The sequence below is a fragment of the Gracilinanus agilis genome, chromosome 1, assembly GCF_016433145.1.
Source record: "Gracilinanus agilis isolate LMUSP501 chromosome 1, AgileGrace, whole genome shotgun sequence".
NCBI classification, from domain to species: Eukaryota; Metazoa; Chordata; class Mammalia; order Didelphimorphia; family Didelphidae; genus Gracilinanus; species Gracilinanus agilis.
The window spans coordinates 455,084,212-455,105,647 of NC_058130.1; the positions used below are offsets into that span (position 1 = coordinate 455,084,212).

General features: G+C 34.3%; 1 pseudogene; it reads right to left on the reverse strand.

The window, feature by feature from the left end:
• Positions 1-719: 719 nt before the first annotated feature.
• The window catches only part of LOC123252803, a 43,586-nt pseudogene continuing 22,869 nt past the window's right edge, over positions 720-21,436 (reverse strand).

Below are 21,436 nucleotides of genomic sequence, written 5' to 3' on the forward strand. Positions count from 1 at the left end.
ATAAGTGAGGGTTGAAGGAAGGAAGGAATTATTCCTGAGGGAAGCTGGAGGCATCCATCTTGGGAGGAAGTAGTTGTCTCTATACTTCCTCCTGGAAACCCTTCAGTTTCACTAACAGGGAGGAGCCTTGGGACTCCTTCTTTGTGGACCTGAGAAACTGACTAGAAAGCCCTCTAGTCAGATTCAAACCACTTCAGACTGGCCCTAACTTTTGTGTCTGTAGAAATACAATTTTGCCTGGAAGAGTCCAGCCTTCCTCCCCAGTAATCTCTGTCTCTAGTCTGAGTGTCTCCCTTTTGCAGCTGCCTCCCCTAATTACCTCAATCATCTCCCTTACTGTTCATTATACTGCCTTGTCCTCTATTTCCCTAAACTCATCCATTCCCTTACATCTCTCCTTACCACCCTCCTTTCCCACCAAAGGACCAAAACCCCCCTATTTACCCCTTTCTTTATTTACTTTTTATTACAATCCTTGCCTCCATGCATTTCCAAGAGTAATTATCATATAATTTTATTTTATTTTATTTGCACTGAATGTGAAGACTATATTGATGATACACAGGATAGAACTCTATGCTCTTCCTTCCACTACCGGGATGCTTTTGGGCAGGGATGTGAATGAAGCATGGGATAACATAGGTTATAGATGTGGGCTCTTCAGTAGCGGAACTACTCTTTTTTTGTCTAGGGATGAAGATCCATGGCTTTCCACTTTACTACTTGAAGGCCATGTACATCATGTAGTCTACTACACAGTGGCTGTAACCATACTTGTCACACCAAAAAATGAGTGTGACAAAATGGTCATTAGGGGAAATGCCAGTGCCAGCACTGAAGATAGAAGAGTGGGTATCACTGTTATAGACACAGGATACAATCTGGTTCTCTGTGTAGCCCAAGATGTCCTTCAAGGATCCCTCTGCAGTTTGTTTCTCCACCTTCTTAATATCATCATATTTGGTGGCTTTCTCCAGGAGGCAAGTCAGGTTCACCATGGATATGTTGGGAGTAGGAACACGGAAGGCCATGTCTGTGACCTTCCTGTTCAGCTCAGATATGACCTTGTCCACAGTCTTAGCAGCACCAGTGGAAACAGGGATGATATTCTGGGTAGTGCCACAGCCATAATGCCATAGTTTGCCAGAGAGGCCATCTTGTCTTCTGGGTAGCAATAATGGCATGGACTGTGATCATGAGTCCTTCTACAATGCTGAAGTTGTCAAGAATTGCCTTGGCCAAGGGGACCAAGCAGTTGGTAGTGCAGGAGGGATCTTGAGGGAATTATCACATTTCTCATGGTTCACCCCCATCACAAAAATTGTGGCATCAAGAGAAGGGGCAGAAATAATGATTCATTTGGCTCCACCCTTCAAGTGAACCCTGACCTTTTCTATGATGGTAAAAATGCTGGTGGACTCCACAATGCACATGGCTCAAGTATCTCCTCATTTAATGTTGGCAGTATCCAATTCATAGAAGATGGCAATGGCTTTTCCACTGGTCACGAGCATTTCATTTTCCACCTTTACAATGCCCTGAACTTGCCATGAGTGGAATCATATTGGAACTTGTAAATCATGTAGGTGAGGTAAATGAAGGGCTCATTGATGACCACAAGCTCCATTCCATTGTAGTTGAATGCTTCCCTGTTCACAAGGTATCCAGTATGGCCAAATTCATTGACTCCAACCTTCACTATCTTCTCTAAGGGATGCTACTGCAACAGAGGATGCTGGCAGTGAGCTTGAGAGAAGAGCAGAGAGCCTATATATATAATTTGAGTGAAGTTAGATTTAATAAATGATATGTACCATCAATTTCTAAAGTCCTTAAAAGTACATAAAACTTCCCTTATTCTTATCCTATTTTATTATTATTTGTTGTTTGATTAGTAAATCAGTAAATTAGTAAATCAGTGGTAAAACAAAATCAATCATTTTACTTGAGCCATTTCAATTTTTTATTGCATCAGTTGCATAATTTATTAAATACAATTTTGAGGCCACATAAAGGAGCTTAACTACTAATTTTAACTACATCTAAGGTAAAGCAGATGCTTTTTTTCAAACATATTTATAAAAGAACCATTGAAACATCTTTTATGTATGTAAGAGAATAGTTTTTTTACATTTTTATTTCATAGTTGAAAAGAAATATTTAAAATTTTTGAACATTTTATATAATATTATAGGAACAATTTAAGAGATATAAAATAAGATCTATGTTGAAATGTCAATGAAACTGGAATTATTCACTTTGTAAAATAGAACCACAAAACAGAATAAAATATCATAAAATTTAATACTATAAAAGATAATGACTGGGCCTCGTATTGTACTAGTTGAGGGAATACCTAGATGAGGATATTCACTCTACCTACCAATTCATGGCAATGTCTTCTCTGTGATTTGCTTTTTTAATAGTTTTCTAAAGCAATCTCTTTATTTTTTAATTTTCTATTTATTTATTTAGAATATTTTCAATGGTTACATGATTTTTGATTTTTCCCACCCCTCTTCACTCCCTCCTTCTGAGGCTGACAAGCAATTCCACTGGGCTATACATGTATCATTGTTCAAAACCTATTTCCATATTATTCATATTTGCAATAGTGATCTTTTAACCTCAAAACCCTAATCATATCCCCATCAAAGCAAGTGATTGAATATATGTTTTTCTTCTATGTTTCTGCTTTGACAGTTCTTTCTCAGGATGTATATAGTATTCTTTCTCCTCTGAATTGTCCTGGGTCGTTGTATTGCTACTAGTAGAAAACTGTATTACATTTCCTTGTGTCATAATGTATCAGTCTCTGTGTACAATGTTCTCCTGGTTCTGCTCATTTCACTCTACATCAATTCCTGGTGGTCGTTCCAGTTCACATGGAATTCCTCCAGTTCATTAGTCCTTTCAGCACCATAGCATTGAATCAAAATCAGATATCACAAATTGTTAGGCCATTTCCCAGTTGATGGACCCTCCCTCATTTTCCAAAGTTTTTGCCACCACAAAGAATACAGCTAAAATATTTTTGTTCAAATATTATTCTTTATTATATCTTTGAGGTACAAACCCAACAGTGGTATGAAATATGTGTCAGTAGTATTAGTATTAGAATTAATTTTGACTTGGGTAAATTTTTAAATTTTTAAAATTTTACTTTTATTTATGCCAATAAATATTTCCTAATTATATGTAAAGCATTTTTGACTTCATTTGAAATAGTATGAGTTCCAAATTCTCTCATTCATTTCCCTTCACCATTCTTGAAATGATAAACACTTTAATATTGATTATATATGTGGTTATATTATACATATGTATTATTAGCCATGTTGCAAAAAGAATAAAGTTATGAAATACATATTTCAATATGCATTCAGAGTTCAGTTTTCTGTTTGGAAGCATGTAGGAAGTGTTTTTCATTAAGAGTCTGGGAATTGTCAGAGTAACTAAGTACTTCACAATATATCATCTTTTTAATATTGTTGTTACTGTGAATAATATTCTTCTGACTTGTTTACACAAATTCTTATGCCCTATCAATTTTTTTTCCTGAAAACATTCGCTCATCACAATAGTACTCCATCAAAATCATACACTACAATTTATTTAGGCATTCCCCAATTAATGAACATTACCATGATTTTCAATTCTTTGTTACTGCAAAAAAAGTTGATATAAATATTTTTGTTCAAATAGGGATTTCAACCTTTTCTTTGATCTCTTTAGGATACAGGGCAACAAGTAGTATTGCTGTGCCAAACAATATAAACAGTTTGATAACTCTTTAAAAATACTTTTGATATTTTTCAAGATAACATGTCAATATAATTTCTTTTTTTAACATTTAATATTTATTTTTTAGGAAATGTTAACATGGTTACATAACTCATGTTCTTATTTTCCCCTTTACTCCCTGACCTCTCCCCCCCCCCATAGCAGATGCACATTTCCACTGGTTTTAACGTGTGTCATTGATCAAGACCTAGTTCCAAATTGTTGATAGTTGCATTGGTGTAGTAGTTTTGAGTCTACATCCCCAATCATGTCCTCCTCAACCAATGTGTTCAAGCAGTTGTTTTTCTTCTGTGTTTCCACTCCTGCAGTTCTTCCTCTGAATGTGGGTAGAGTTCTTTACCATAAGTCCCTCAGAATTGTCCTGGGTAATTGCATTGCTGCTAGTACAGAAGTCCATTACATTCTATTTTACCACAGTGTATTGGTCTCTGTGTACAATGTTCTTCTAGCTCTGTTCCTTTCACTCTGCATCAATTCCTTGAGGTCTTCCCAGTCCACATGGTATTCCTCCAGTTTATTATTCCTTTGAGTGCAATAGTACTCCCTCACGAGCATATACCACAGTTTGATCAGACATTCTCCAACTGAAGGGCATACCCTCATTTTCCAGTTTTTTGCCACCACAAAAAAGCATGGCTAAAAATATTTTTGTACAAGTCTGTTTATCTATGACCTTTATTGGGGTACAAACCCAACAGTAGCATGGCTGGATCAAAGGGCAGTCATTCTTTTATAGCCCTTTGACCATAGTTCCAAATTGCCTTCCAGAATGGTTTGATCAGTTCACAACTCCACCAGCAATGCATTAATGTCCCAATTTTGCCACATCCCCTCCAACATTCATTAATCTCCCCTTCTATCATTTTAGCCAATCTGCAAGGTGTGAGGTGATATCTCAGAGTTATTTTGATTTGCATTTCTATAATTATTAGAGATTTAAAATACTTTCTCATGTGCTTCTTGATACTTTTGTTTTCTTTATCTGAAAATTGCCTATTCATGTCCCTTGCCCATTTATCAATTGGAGAATGCCTTGGTTTTTTATACAATAGATTTAACTCCTTGTATATTTGAGTAATTAGACCCCTGTCAGAGTTTTTGTTATAAAGATTTTTTCCCAATTTGTTGTTTCCCTTCTGATTTTGGCTGCATTGTTTTTGTTTGTACAAAAGCTTTTTAGTTTGATATAATCAAAATTATTTATTTTACATTTTGTAATTTTCTCTCACTCTTGCTTGGTTTTAAAATCTTTCCTTTCCCAGATATCTGACAGGCAAACTATTCGGTGTTCATTTGACTTTTTAAAGTTTCCCTCTTTATATTCAAGTCATTCACCCATTCTGAATTTATCTTGGTGTAGGGTGTGAGATATTGATCTAAACCTAATCACTCCCATATTGTTTTCCAAATTTCCCAACAATTTTGTCAAATAGTGGATTTTTGTCCCAAAAGTTGGGCTCTTTGGGTTTATCATACACTGTCTTGCTGATGTCAATTACCCCAAGTCTATTCCACTGATCCTCCAGTCTGTCTCTTAGCCAGTACTATACCGTTTTGATGACTGCTGCTTTATAGTATAGTTTAATATCTGGTACTGCTAGACCACCATCCTTCACATTTTTTTTCATTATTTCTCTTGATATTCTTGATCTTTTATTATTCTAGATGAACTTTGTTATAGTTTTTTTTCTAATTCAGTAAAAAAGTTTTTTGGTAGTTTGACAGGAATGGTGCTAAATAGGTAAATTAATTTGGGTAGAACGGTCATTTTTATTATATTAGTTGGTCCTACCCATGAGAAATCAATGTTTTTCCAATTGTTTAGATCTAGTTTAAATTGTTTGGAAAGTATTTTGTAGTTGTTTTCGTATAATTCCTGTGTTTGTTTTGGTAGATAGATTCCTAAGTATTTTATGTTTGTTTTCTAGGGTGATTTTAAGCGATGTTTCTCTTTCTACCTTTTGCTGTTGAGATGTGTTGGAAATATATAGAAATGCTGATGATTTATATGCATTTATTTTGTATCCTGCAACTTTGCAAAAGTTGTTGATTATTTCTACAAACTTTTTAGTTAATTCTCTAGGAATTTTTAAGTAGACCATCATAACATCTGCAAAGAGTGAATGTGTAGTCTCCTCATTGTCTGTTTTGATACCTTCAATTTCTTTTTCCTCTCTAATTGCTACTGCTAGTGTTTCTAGTACAATGTTAAATAGTAGAGGTAATAAAGGTAATAATGGGCATCCTTGTTTCACTCCTGATCTTATTGGGAAGGCTTCTAATTTATCCCCATTGCATATGATGCTTGTTGATGTTTTTAGGTATATCCTGGTTATTATTTTTAGGAAAGCTCCTTCTATTCCTATACTTTCCAGTGTTTTCAATAGGAATGGGTGCTGTATTTTGTCAAAGGCTTTTTTAGCATCTATTGAGATAATCATGTGATTTTTGTTTGTCAGATTGTTGATATGGTCAATTATATGGATGGTTTTCCTAATGTTGAACCATCCTTGCATTCCTGGAATAAATCCCACCTGATCATGCTGGGTGATCCTCTTGATCACTTGATTTTTAGTATTTCGAATTTAGTTTTCATCTGGGGATTTTTAATTTGCATTTGCTCACTTTCTAATTTTTAAATTGCATGCCCAATTCATAACTAATTATTGTTTTTATTGCATTATTATCTGAAAAGGTTATATTTATTATTTCTGCTCTTTTGCATTTGTTTGCAATGTTTCTATGCCATATTACATGGCCAATCTTTGTGAATGTACCATGTGCAGCTGAAGAGAAGGCATATTCCTTTTTGTCCCAATTTATTTTTCTCTACTTATCTATAAAATCTAATTTTTCTAGGACTTCATTCACCTCTCTTACCTTTTTCTTATTTATTTTTTGGTTTGATTAATCTAGACCTGAAACAGGAATATTTAGATCTCCCACTAGTATGGTTTTAATCTCTATTTCCTTCTTGAGCTCTGCCAGTTTCTCCTTTATGAATTTGGATGCTATGCCATTTGGTGCATACATATTGAGCAATGTTATTTCATCATTGTCTATACTGCCTTTTATCAGTATGTAATTACCTTCCCTTTATTTTTTAGTGATATCTATTTTTACTTTGGCTTTGTCAGAAATCATGTTCACCACGCCTGCCTTCTTTTTCTCATTTGAAGCCCAAAATATTTTGCTCAAGCCCTTTACGTTAAACTTGTGTATGTCTACTGTAGTATAGAGAGAGGGGGTCATATAGTTTTTTTCTAGCTTTGGCTGAGTTCTGAAAAGCAGTTAGGGGTTTGGAATCTTGAAGGAAAAGTCAGTTGGTTTGGGTCTCCCTTGGAGAGAGGTTGTCTAACCAACTGAGCTGCTTCCTTACCTATCTGTAGTATTGAAATTTAGTCTAGCTTTGAAATATTTATTTAAGAAATTGTTATTTTGGATAAACCCTTTATATCTTCCTTCCCTAATATTATTTCCTACCTTCCCTCCCTTACCTTATATGTCTGTGGAGTTAATAAGGAGAGTAATTAGAGAGGAGTTCAAATCTGTGAAGGGTTAATTATTTTGACAATATTAGATATAGAGAAACTAGTCAGTCATCATTTATTCCCTTTAGATATCAGGAGCATTTTGTAAGCTGAGTTAAAGGCAGGTCCTTACTCAGACTCCATCTTTGCCTCCCTTCCCCCACCTGAAGTTCCTGAGACAACTGTTAGGGCTTTCCTCAATCCACTTTCCTGACAAATCATCTTTTAAAGATAATAAACCCTTTTGTGTTTCAACAGACCTATTAGTATAATTTGTCTGTTAGTTATTAAAAGAGGGAAGAAGAGGGAAAGAACCAACATACTCTGGCCTTGAAGGGAAGCCGGGGTATCCATCTTGAAGGAAGGTGTAACTTCAAAACAAGTCCCTTCCTGTGAAATTAACTAAACCCTGTTTGTTAATTTCAGTTTAGTCTATTTCCCTCAGCATGTGTTTGAGTCTAAGTCCCAGTCTGTAAAGCCTGCTGTTTTGTCTGTTTAGTTTAATTTCTCCTCTCCCTGAAGATCTCTGTTTCCCTTCTATGTTAAACTCCTGACTTCAGCCCTATTATATCCTGAATTTCCTTATTCCAGGCTACCTGTAGCCTATATTTACTATCTTAATAAATCCCTGATAACCTCCTTCCAAAATTCCCTTATCCCACACACCTTTCCTCAAATTATCCCTATTACACTACCCATCTCATATGTGTTGCTTGTACACAACATATGGTAGGATTTTGGTTTCTAATCCACTCTGCTATTTGCTTCTGTGTTATGGGCGAGTTCATCCCATTCACATTCAGAGTTATAATTATCAGTTGTGTATTCTCAGACATTTTTGTATCCTTTCATAGTTCTACTTCTTCTTCTTACACTATTTCCTTTTAAACCAGTGGTTTGCTTTAAGCCAGTAGCCCTTGTCCCCTCCCTTGATTTACTTCCCCTTCTACCCCCTCCCTTATTATTCCCCTCTTTTTATTTTTAAGGCCTAATGAATTCCCTCCCCCTTCTTCTTCCCTCCCTTTTTTGACCTCCCCACTTCCATGCTCCCCTTGGTTTATCCCTTCTGACTTTCTCAGTAGGGTTAGAAATTTTTATATCCCAATGGATATAGCTACTCTTCCCTCTCAGGGTTAATTACACTGAGAGTAAGGTTTAAATATTATCTCTTAATGCTCTCTTCCTCTCCTTCTTATAATCATATTCATCCCTTCCCCTTCTCATGCCCTCTTTGTGTGTAATAGAATATCCTATTTTTCTTATTCCTTCAAGTTTCTCTTGGTGTCCTCTACTATTCATCCCACTCTTTCCCACCCCCCATATCATCATAGATAATTTAGTATTCCAACCTCTCCTTATGAATAATTCTTCTAATTACTATAATAGTGAATACTATCATAGTGAAAAGAGTTCACTACAGAGAATTATACATCATATTTCTCCACCTAGGAATACAAATAATTACATCCTATAGAAGCCCTTAAAGAGGCAAATTTAAAAAAGAAGAGTTGTCTGCTTTCCCTTCTGTTTCTTATTTACCTTTTCATGTTTCTCTTGATTTTTGTGGTTGGATATCCAACTTTCCATTTAATCCTGGTCTTTTCTATGCAAATACTTGGAAATCTTCTATCTTGTTGAATGCCCATATTTTCCTCTGGAAGCATATAGTCAGTTTTGATGGGTAGGTGATCCTTGTTTGTAGACCCAGTTCTCTTGCCTTTCTGAATATCATATTCCAAGCCTTGCAGTCTTGTAGTGTGGAGGTTGCCAGATCCTGTGTTATCCTGATTGGTACTCCTTGATATCTGAATTGTCTCTGTCTGGCTTCTTGTAAAATTTTTTCTTTTACTAGTAAGCTCTTGAATTTGGCTATTATATTCCTGGGTGTTATATTTTCTGGGTCTAGTGTAGAGGGTGATCTATGGATCCTTTCAATGTCTATATTGCCCTATTGTTGTAGAAATTTAGGGCAGTTTTGCTGAATAATTTCTTTTAGTATAGAGTCCAAATTTCTATTAATTTCTGCTTTTTCAGGAAGACCAATGATTCTCAAATTGTCTCTTCTAGCCTTGTTTTCTTGATCTGTCAATTTCTCATTGAGATATTTCATGTTTCCTTCTATTTTATCAGTCTTTTGACTTTGTTTTATTTGTTCTTGCTGTCTTGAGAGATCATTGGCTTCTACTTGCACAATTATTGTCTTTTTAGACTGGTTTTCTGCTATAAGCTTTTGATTTTCCTTTTTGATTTGGTCTATCCTGTTTTCCAGTTGTTTGATTTTTGTCTCCAATTTGCTTATCAATTCTTTTGATTTGGGGGCATCATTTTTGATTTGCCCAATTCTAGCCTTTAGAGACTGGTTTTCCTTTTCAATCTGGTCATTTCTGGTCTTCAATTTACTTGCCTCACTTTCCAATTGTGAAATTCTGCCTTTTAAACTTATTTTCTTGCCAGACCTCTTATATCTTTCTCATAATCTTAGATTTGAACTCTTCAAGACATTGTGACCTGTTTTCATTTTTTTGGGAAGGTTTGGATATGGTTACTTGTTTGTTCTCCTCTGGTATTTGTTCTGTTGTCTGGATTTTTTCTGTGTAAAAGTTGTCAAGTGCTAAAGGTTTCTTCTTCATCTTTCTCTTCTGGGGTTCCTCAGTCTGGCTTGCCATTTTTAGCCCAGCACGTCTCAGGTTTATCCTCATGCCCAGTGTCTGTCTGTGCTCTTTAGGGTCCTGAGGTCTCAGGTCTAGTTGTTCTCAGGGTCAAGCCTCCTTTTGGTCCCCTTCCTTGTTCCTCTGCCTGAAGGTCCTTTAACATTCTCAGGGTATTGCTTCCACAGTCATGCACCCCTCTGTGCTGGGTCCCCACTCAAGATCCCTGCCTGTGCTCAAGATCCGTGTCAGAGCCTGTGCTCAGGGTTTTTGTTCAAAGTCTATGCATTCTTCAGCCTCTTGGGGTCTTAAGTCTTGCTGCTCTCAGGAGCAGGCCCTGGTGAGCTGCCAATGACTTAATGGGTGTCCCAAACTTGCGCTGGCTTTGGCAATGTAGGTGGTGGGTGGGGTGAAGGGGTTTGCTCAGCTCGCATTTCATTGAGAGATGTTTCACCCCTTTATAGCATGGAAATGCCCCAATTCCACATACCTTCAATGCTGCACCCTGTTGTGGGGTCCCTTTGTTAGTCTGGATTTGTTTTTATGTCTTCTTGAGGAGTCCTATATGCGTGGATTAGGAGAAGTCAAGCAGCTGCTTTTTACTCTGCTACCATCTTAACCCCTCTCATTAGATTCTCCTCAATATAATTTCTTAACATTTTTCCTGATATTTTTGATCCATGTTCTATTTCTCCCTAATACCTCTACCTTTTCCCTAAGAAGGCAGATAATATGATATAGGTTGTACATATATTATTATATAGTATAATGCTATTTTTTTCATGTTATGAAAGAAGACATTGATAACAGCATAAAAAAAACAAGGAGACAATAAAGTAAAGAATAGTACATTTCAGCTTGAATGCACATCCCATTTGTTCCTTCTATGGCAATGGATATCCCTTTTTGTTGTGAGTCTCTTGAAGTTGTCCTACATCCTTGTCTTATTTAAAATAGTTAAGTCATTCATGGTTGATCATCATACATTATTTCTATTGCTCTGTACAACATTCTCTGGCTTCCGTTCACTTTATTTTGCATTACTTCATGTAAGACTTTTTAGGTTTGTTTGGTTTTTTTTTTGTGCTTGTGCGTGTGTGTGTGTGTGTGTGTGTGTGTGTGTGTGTGTGTGTGTGTGATCTTCCTCTTTGTTACTTCTTATGGCACAATAGTATTCCATTATAATCATATAAAAACTTCTTCAGCCATTCCCTAATTGTTGAACATCCTTCAGATTTAAGTTCTTTTCCACCACCAGAAGAGCTACTATAAATAATTTTTTTTGTTCAAGTAGGTATTTTTCTCCTATTTTTAATCTCTTTATGATACAGGTCTAATAGTGGTATTACAGGGTCAAAGGGTTTGAAAAGTTTGTTTATCCTTGGGCATGGTTTCTGATTGTTCTCCAAAATGGTTGTACCAGTTCACATCTTCATCAGCAGTTTATGTATCCCAGTTTTTCCACATCCCCTCCAACATTTATCATTTTGCTTTCTCATCACATAAGCCAATTTGGTAGATGCGAGATGGTACCTCACAGTTTCTGTAACTTATATTTCTCTAATTAAATGTGATTTGGAATATTTTTTCAAATGACAAAAGAGATTTTTAATTTCATCTGAGAATTGCCTGTTCCTATTCTTTGACAAATTGCTGATTGTTATTCTTATAGATTTGAATCATTTCTCTTTTTATCGTTATTTTGAATGTTGAATTTGATCATTGAATTTTCTTTTTAGTTCTGACCCCTTTTTCAGGGAATGCCTGGAATTCCTTTATTTCATTAATATCTATTTCTGCCACTGGAGTATTATGCTCTATTTATCTGGGTAGGTGTGTTTTGTTTGTAGGCTTAGATATTTTCCTTGCAGAGTATCTTATTTCTTGCCTTCCAGTCTCTTAATGTAGAAGCAGCTAGGTCCTGTATAATCTTGATTATGATTTCACAATATTTGAATTCTTTTCTTTTCTTTTTTTGTTTTTGTTTTTCCTGGCTACTTGTAATATTTTCTCCTTAATCTGCTGTTTCTGGAATCTGTCTATGATAGTCCTGGGATTTTTTAATTTGAGATTTCTTTCAGAAGGTGATTGGTGGATTTTAAAAATTTCTGTTTTCTTTTATTGAAGAACATTCAGTTTTTGCTAATAATTTCTTTCAGTACAGTGCCCAGTTCTTTTATTTCATCATGGCTTTCAGGTATTGCAATGATTCTTAGATTCCCTCTTCCAGATTTATTTTCCATCTTATTTGTTTTTTCCAAGGAGAGATTTCAATTTTTTCTTTTTAAATATTTTCCCAACTTTACATAATTCATTTTCATTACCTCTCCTCTTCCCTCCCTCCTCCCAGAGCTAACAAGGAATTCCACTGGGTTGTACAAATGTTATCACTTAATACCTCTTTCCATATTATTCATTTTTCCTATAGAGTAATTTTTAAAGCCTAAACCTCAAATCACATGCCCATATATACATATGATAAGAGATGTCATATATTTGGCTTTTGCATTTCTACTCCCAAAGTTCTTTCTGTCATTATGGTTAGCATTCTTTCCCATAAGTCCTTCAGGAGTGTCCTGGCTGGTTGCATTGCCACTAATAGCAAAGTCCATTACATTGGATTGTTCCACAAAGTTTTACTTTCTGTGTATAGTGTTCTCCTAGTTCTACTAACTTCACTCTAAATCTATTCATTAAGGTTCTCCCAATTCATAAGGAATTCCTCCATATCATCAGTCCTTATAGCACAATAGTATTCCATCACCATCATATAGCACAATTTGTTCAGCCATTTCCCAATTGCAGGGCAACCCTTCATTTTGCAGTATTTTGCCACCACAAAGAGTGAGGCTATGAATATTTTTGAACACATATTTTTCCTTATTATCTCTTTGGGGTATAAACCTAATAGTGGTTTTGCTGGATCAAAGGGTATGCATTCTTTTAAACTCTTTTGCACATAATTCCTTATTGCATTCCAGAATGACTGGATTAATTTACAACTCCTCAATTATTTTTAATATTTGTTCATTCTTTTGAACTTGTTTTATTGTATTCTAGTTTCTTATGAAGTCATTAACTTCCATTTGTCCAATTACAATTACAATTTTTAGGGAGCCAATTTCTTCTTTTAGGGTTTGTATTTCCTTTTTCAGGGATTTATCTTCCTGTATAATTTACTTTTTAGAGAACGGTTTTCTTGTTTGTTTTGTTCTGTGATGTTGATTTTTATCACATTCTTTCCTAATTTTTCTGCAAAGGTTCCTTTTTTTCTGCCCTTTTTGTAGCTCTTCCAGGTGTTCATTTGAAAGACTTAACAATATTTCACTTTTTTCTTTGAGGCTTCAACTGTTTTCATTTTTGTATTGTTGTCCTCTTCTGAGAATGTATTTTGTTCATCTCTCTTACTGAGATATTTTTCTAGAATCAGAATTTTTCTGTCTTCTGATCATTTGGGGACTATTTTTTCTCTTGATCTTGTCTATATGATGATGTTTACCTCTATTCCTGGGGTGGAGAGAATACTATCCCATGCTTATGCTGTCTGAAATTGCCTCAGCTATCTTTGTCTCAAATTGATAACTCTATGAAGGCAACCTAGTTGGTCTGTTGATTGGAGGTTTGCAAATATTCAATTCATTGTGGAGTTGGGTTGCCCTCAATCTAGCTGATGCCATTACTTTATGGGCTGAGTTCCTATTTCTTCTTTCCTTGTGTCAGGTATGTCCTCTGATCTAGCTGCATTTCCTCCTACGACTACTTTTTCAGCACTGTATTGGTTTCTGTTCTTACTCTGCTGAGGCTGGACCTAATAGGCTATTCTCATTCTCCTAATGCTTGTGATAGAGTGTATCCAAGTTCTATTGAGCCTTGTTCAGAGCTGTCTCCTGGTACTCTACTGAGATGAGTCCCCCTAGTTTTCTCTACATGTTGTTCTGGGCAAAAGAACCCTTCTTCTATTGATTTTTACCTCTCCAGTATTCATTTTGAGAATTTTTTTTCTTCTGTGGTTGTTTGGAGGGTGTTTGGCAGATTTTGAGTGTTTCATAATTCACTATGTTGGAATGATTTTCCACTACTGCTGCCACTACAAATAGATGAATCTATTTCATATATTCTTATGTTACAAATAAAAAGTGATCTGGAGGGGCTCATTACCAGATATAGAAGCATTCATTGAGAGAGAGAGAGAAAGAGAGAGAGAGAGAGAGAGAGAGAGAGAGAGAGAGAGAGAGAGAGAGTCAGAGATTTCAGCATTACAATTTAAGGTAAGAACAGATTCCAGGTTTCACCCCAGTGAGTTTCTTTCCATACTTCTACTTGTCAAGAGCTAGCCCAGGGAGTCAGTCCATTCAAGAAAGGAAGTTTAAAAAAAGACCACTCACCTTCCCATGCTCTCCTTTTAAAGGCTCCTAGCTCCTCCCTCCATGGCAACATTGCAAGTTGATACTCACACTGAAGATAGGAGATGCCAGTGTATGATATATTAATCTGTGATGCCTAAGTCCTACTGTTTGGGTATTCAGAATAGGTCCTCTAGGTAATTTACTTCATACACTCATAAAAAGCATAATGATGGATTTTTCTTCATCTTCAATGAAGAAATAAAAAACGGATGTGCCTTAACATACAACTAGAAATTTCCTAGGTGTGAAATTTACTGAGTTGGCATGAGATGTTATGGATATTCTTTCTTTTTAGCTTTTATAGTGATTTGTATGGCAGGAACTGAGAAAGAATATTAATAATTTTAGTTTCTTTCCTTATCTGTAAAATTGAGAGATCTAACTTAGATAATCTCCCCAACTTTTACCAGTCCTTAAATTGTACAATATTTAAAAACCAATATTTCCAAATTGTGGTTCTGACTGAAGGACTCTATGACCTCTTCATAGTCTTCCATTTCTCCATATTTGACTGTTATTATTTCTCCTTTTCTTTTTGCTAGTTTTGTTTTGGTTTTAAAAGCCTTTTTGTAACAAAATGAATCTTTTGAGAATACTGGATGTAGTTGTAAAGTTCCTACATAAACTACATAGTAGGAGGAAAATTCCTTTATTACATACTTCACCCACTTGAACGTGATTTATTTTTCTGCCCAATTGAAATACTTTTTGCATTTATCTAAATTCAATTAAATCTTCTTGGGTTCAGTTCAATGTTCTATTTGTCAAAAATATTTTGGATTCTCACTCCATCATCCACTATGTGAGCTATCCTGTTTCCATTTGAAATTTTGATTGAAAAGTAACCTATGCCTATATACAATTCATTGAAAATATATACATACATACACACATGTCTACATGTGTGTGTATGTAAAATTTGGAGCATAGCTCTCTGCAGTATACCAAAGGAAATTCTTTCCCATATTATTATTATACAGTAACAACTATCGTTTGAGTCAGAGAACCCATGGAAGTCAGATTCAATCTAACTGTACTGTCATCTAATCCAAGGCTGTTAAATCAAAGAGAAATAGATCCCTAAAATCTGCATGTTGACTTAGAAAACAGCCAATTAGCATTAATATTACCAGTGTTGTATTGTATGTTTTATTTACTTCATTAAATATTTTTTAAAATGTTTTTTCCAGTTCCTAGTAGAACTGAAGTGTTTTTCAGACTGAGTTAACTTGATTATCATTGATCTAATTCATATCATTCCATCTTTAATGTGAAACAAACATTTTACTTTAACTAGGTATACCATATTGACAATATTCCTCTCATCTAAAAGTTTTCACCAAAAAAATGCAATCTAAGCACATGCACTGATTGTGACTTCCTCTGTATTATTGAACAAATACCATTAAAAAATATTCACAATTACTCCTTCCCTTTCCAGATATTTGACAACAATCTATTTGATGACTGATTTTAAAACTTTCCTATGTCCTAAAGTTCATGGGGCTTTATTTTGCAGATTCCTTTCCCTACACTTTTATTACAAGCCAAGTATATTTACTTTTCTATAATAATATTGTTCTCTCTTTTCTTATGAGTCTTCAGATATCACTGAGTGGCACATCAAGAACATTACATAAAGATCCAATTCGTCTTGTCCAAATGTCTTAAACTCACTGAGATTACCTGGATGTCTTCTTTCTTGGATGATGCCTTCATGTTACTCATTTTTTCTCACATTTCTGGCCCCAACTTCATTCTCCTTGGTGGAAAAAAATAGAAATAAAAATTTACCCCTTACCTTTTCTCAGCTGTCAATAAACATTTTACTATACTCTTCAAAGATAAAATTCCAATTTTGTTATTTTTATTCATATTTTACTAATCAACAAACAATAATAATAGCATTATCAGAAATGAAATTTATTGTTGTACTAATCTTCTCTTGCCAGGTTGGATTCATCTTGAACTTCAGTATCACTAACAATAATTTAAAAGACCATGCCAAACTCTTATAATTATCTTGTGTTACCTGGGAAGTAGACAGAGTGCTGGCCCTATAGCCAGAAGGACCTGAATTCAAATCTGGTCTCAGACAATTAGTAGCTGTGTGACCCTGAGCAAATCACTAATACTGTTTGACTCAATTTCCTCATCTATACTATGAACTGGATATGGAAATGGCAAATCACTCTAGTACATTTGCAAGAAAATTCCAAATATAGTCACAAGGAGTTGAAATAACTCAACAACGAATAGTTTCCATCTTATTTCATCTTCTATTTAAAACTTAAGTTGGTTAGTATTCTATTGTGCATTTACCTTGGTTTTATTAAACAATTCCAATTCAATGTAATTTTTTGCTTTGGGTTTTTAGAATTTCTTTCTTAATCAATCTCTTTTCCTCTTGATCTTGTTTCCTTCCATAAAACCCTAACTATTTTTTCCATATTCTAGTTTTCACATTAATATAGTATATTTTGAATAATGCTCTGATGTCCTTTCTTGTATCACAAACTCTGGGAAGAAATTGCCACTTATTTTTAGAGTTCCCACCATTTTCAATCTAGCAATTCTTATTTGTTTCTAAGAATCCTTTTCAGTCATAAAATTATTACTAAGGCAAGTTTAAATATATATGCATACATATGCATATATATATATGTATCCCTCTTTGGTTTTGGCAGACAGACACAGAGACATAGAGACACAGAGCCAGAAGAAACAGAGCTCCATCAGATTCTGAAGAAGCAAGATCTTTTATCACTACCTTTTCATTTATGTCAGGTTTTTTATTTGTTTACCAGGCCCTTTGACCATTTCCTTTTTGTCTTGTTTGTATACAGTGTCCTTCAATTATTGAACTACTTTTATTCATCTTTCCATTGATTTCACCCAAATATTCACTATTATGGATTCTCTTCCTAAATTTCTTCTTACTAGAATAAAATGTCTAATTACACAGTTATAATTTCTCTCCACTTACTTATTTCTTTTAAAATGTTATGCCCTTCTAGAACTATGATCCATTCTCAAGTTCCATCTCACCTAGTTCCAGATATTCCTATGAAGCTAAATTTGCCTCTTGTCAATTGGTCAGACAAGTATTTATGAGATTTGTAAGTGCTAGACATCATTCTTAGTGCTAAAGTTTTTACTTCTTGACTAAATAGTGGAATTTGTAATTTATATGTAGAAAATTGAGGCATTATTGTGTAATAATTTCTTTCTCTTTTTTTTTTACTATAAACTTCTACTTGTCTGAAAAAAATATTTTTCTTTATTCTTCATCAATCTTGTACATAGCATATCATTTTCATTTTAATGAGATTTTGTTTAAATTTGCAAGATACCTAAAATTAATACAAGTTTTCCAGAATTTTTTGTGTACTTCACCTCTTCCCAAGATTCTACTATGCCTATTTTAATCTATGTTCAAAATTCCTAATTCTGTTATCAAAAACTGCCTTCTTGGACAGATCTTCACTTCTCTTTTCATCAATATCCTTGATTTTTATTGGACAATAATTAGAAGAAAAATTATTTTTGGTTCCAAAGACTCCAATGGGTTTCAAAATGGTTGGAGTTATTTTAAACTCCTTTTTGGCCCTAAATGTATGACCAGAAATTGAAGATTGTCATTTTTAACTCTTTGTATATTCTGTTTATTTATTGGATACATACCATGTGAAGGGTAGACATTACTTTATTTTTGTAATCAGGTCAGCTGCTAGGGTATACTTGAACAGGTACTCACTAATGAATAATTCACTGCATGTGAAGAATATCATCATATGAATAGTTGTTATTTATACATAAATTATATATCACTTTCTCTGTGATGTTGCTGTTTTGCTTCCTTCTACCTGTGATGTTGCCACAATACCACAGTGTTTCTTCTTCAAATGTCAGTTGATGATGGTGTTATTTTGCATCCCTTGTACTCAGGCTCATTTTAATTCCAAAAACAAAGAAGTATGAAGGTATCTATTTGTTGTTCTCACATTCTCTAGCAATGTCCTTGCTATTATTGCTTTTATTACTTCTGAATGGTAATGAAAATAGAAGAATAAATTGCGTTTAATGATATTCCTCATTGAAATATAGGGAAGAAATGAATGTGTGACTTGAAATGCTAAAACTATTCCTTGAGCAAAGAGAAACTGATAACAAATATTTCATTCAGAATGGCTTTCTCCATAATCAATCCAATTAATACGATTTTACCATATAAATTGGAGGATAAAAAGACATAATAGTCTTGTTAAGGAAAAGATGCTTTGTCCAAGTGAGATAGATTGTATGTTTTGTTAACTCATAAACCCATTCCTTTTCATATGTTTGAGTAATATTTTACTGTAGTGATTATTTAAGGTAAAAATTGCTGAAAAAAGTGAAATAGACAACAAAGGTGAATATGGAAAAAGAATGCAATGTTAATTTCAACAACAAAAAGTCTTTAATTTTTTAAAGACTGAAATAAAGATTGAGGCTAAATAATGAAATTATTTTTTAATTTTAATTTTATTTTTAAAATGTTTTTTTTTTCTGTGATTAAATGACTCATGACTCATTTTCTTTTCCTCTCCTCTTCTCTCTTCCCTTCCAGTGCCATTAAGCAATTCCCCTGGGTTGTACAAATGTTATCACTTGATACCCATTTCCACATTATTCATTTTTACCATAGAACTGAAATCATATATCAATATAAACAAGTGATAACGCATGAGTTTTTCTTTTGCATTTCTGCTACCATAGTTCTTTTTCTCAATGTGGATAGTGTATCACTTAAAATTATTGTAAACCCTGGGAGATTACAACTCCCAGGGCTCCCTGCTACAACTTCCCCCAACACCTCCCATTTCCTTTGTGTGGGAGGTGTCTGAGAAAGTGTAAGAGAGAAAGTTTGGCAACTTTTCCCTCTGCTCTCTCAAGCCTGGAGGCTGGTTAACTCTCTAATCCTGAATCTTTCTACCAGGGAAACCCTTTTCCCCTACCTAATGCTTGCCTTTTCTAATTTAAACAAAACCTAGCTATTCTAAACCCTAAGCTGCTCTCTGATCTTTTATTTGAGTCCTGAAGGGCTCTGGTTAATTTCCCACTTCTGGGGCTAGGGACCACCTTCCTTTCCCTTCCTCTACCTTCCTCTCTCCTATCTCCCATCCATCCTTCCTCCTACCTTTCTCCCATTCACCCCTCACAATAGCATTCTTTCTCATTAGTCCTTCAGGAATATTTTAGATTACTAGTAGAAAAGTCCATTATATTGGATAATTCAATAATATTTCACTTTCAGTGTACAATGTTCACTTGGTTCTGCTCATTTCAATCTTCATCAGTTCTTGGAGGTTTTTCCAGTTCATCACTATTTACAGCACAGTAGTGTTCCATCAACATGAGATACATAATTTCTTCAGCCATTCTCCAATTGAGGAATATTCTCTCATTTTCCAATTTTTTTCGCCACCACAAAGAGCATGGCTATAAATATTTTGGTAAAGACATTTTTTCTTTATTATCTTTTGGGGGTACAAAGCCAGTCGTGGTATTGCTGGATCAAATGGTATGGATTCTTTTAAAGCCCTTCACACAAAATTCCAAATTGCCTCCCAGAATGGCTAGATAAATTCACAACTCCACCAGCAATGTATTAGTGGCCTGATTTTGCCACAACCCCTCCAACATTTATTATTTTCCTTTACTGTCATAATGGCCCATCTTCTAGGTGTGAGGGGTTTTTTTCACCATTGTCTTGATTTGCATTTCTCTAATTATGAGAGATTCAAAACATTTTTACCAGTGTTTATTAATAATTTTGATCTCTTTATCTAAAAACTGACTTCATAATGAAAATTTTAAGATAATTCAGAATATTTTAAGAAAGTATAGCATAGTATTTTGAAAGAAAGTTTATACATCCATTTCCCAACTCCTGTTAAAGTCATTAACTTGTCAATACTTACACAATCTCTGGAAAATTTGAGAAATGGAATATTAACTGACTTGTTATTTGTTGTTTCAATTGGTCACTTAAAAGAGATCTATAGAAAAATATAAATTCCCTGAAGATAGAGTTGTCAATAATGTGAATAGATAACAACAAAAGCAACAACAAAATCTGGCAGAACATTATGATAGTAATATGGATATCAGGGGAAGGGATGGAGTCACTCTCCTTTCCAACTTTAAAATACTTTCACAGATTTTTATAAAATCTTCAAGCAATATGGAATATAATTATATCTGACATATAATATACTACTTTTAAGCTTGCAAGGCATTTTAGATATATTATCTCACTTGATTTCAGAATATTTCACAGAGTTGAAGACAACTTGAACTTTTTCCTCATTTTAAAGAGAAAAAAAAGAATTTCATAGATGAAAATCAGAGAAGTTGGGTATTTGGCCCTGAGTCAAATAGCTAATGTCAGAGAAAAAAAAAAACAAAAGAATGGGAAAATGTCTTAGAGTCAGCATTTGAATCCTGATCTCTTTTGATTTCAAGCCTAGTACTATTATTATTAGCTCTACTGGTGAATGATCATAATAGAAGTTATTTAGAAAATGAACCTATTTGATAGTATATAGGAAGAAAGTATGTGATAGTAAGATAGTAGATAGAAAGTATAATCCTATAGGCAGAACAGAGCCCAAGTAGACATTTTTGAGATAAGTACTATCATTACCTATCATCTACTTCATAACTAGTCACCACATACATAATTATTGACATATTCATGTGATAATTTCTTAAAAATAGTCAAAATATTTGTTATCACAATACATAGGAGATAGTCTCAGAAGAACAGAATATAATATCAATATTATAATCATTGTAAATTTAGGATATATTATATAACAAATTATCCAATTTTATCCTCACAGTAAATGTGTGACAAATTTTACATTTTTGACTATTATGATTTTATAGAAAATGAAACTATTTCTGAGGGGTTTAAATGATGTAGCTTAGTATCAGTTAGTGAAGGACTAAATGACAACATAGAGGACTAATTATCACAGGGAAAAATACTCTTGTATCCTAC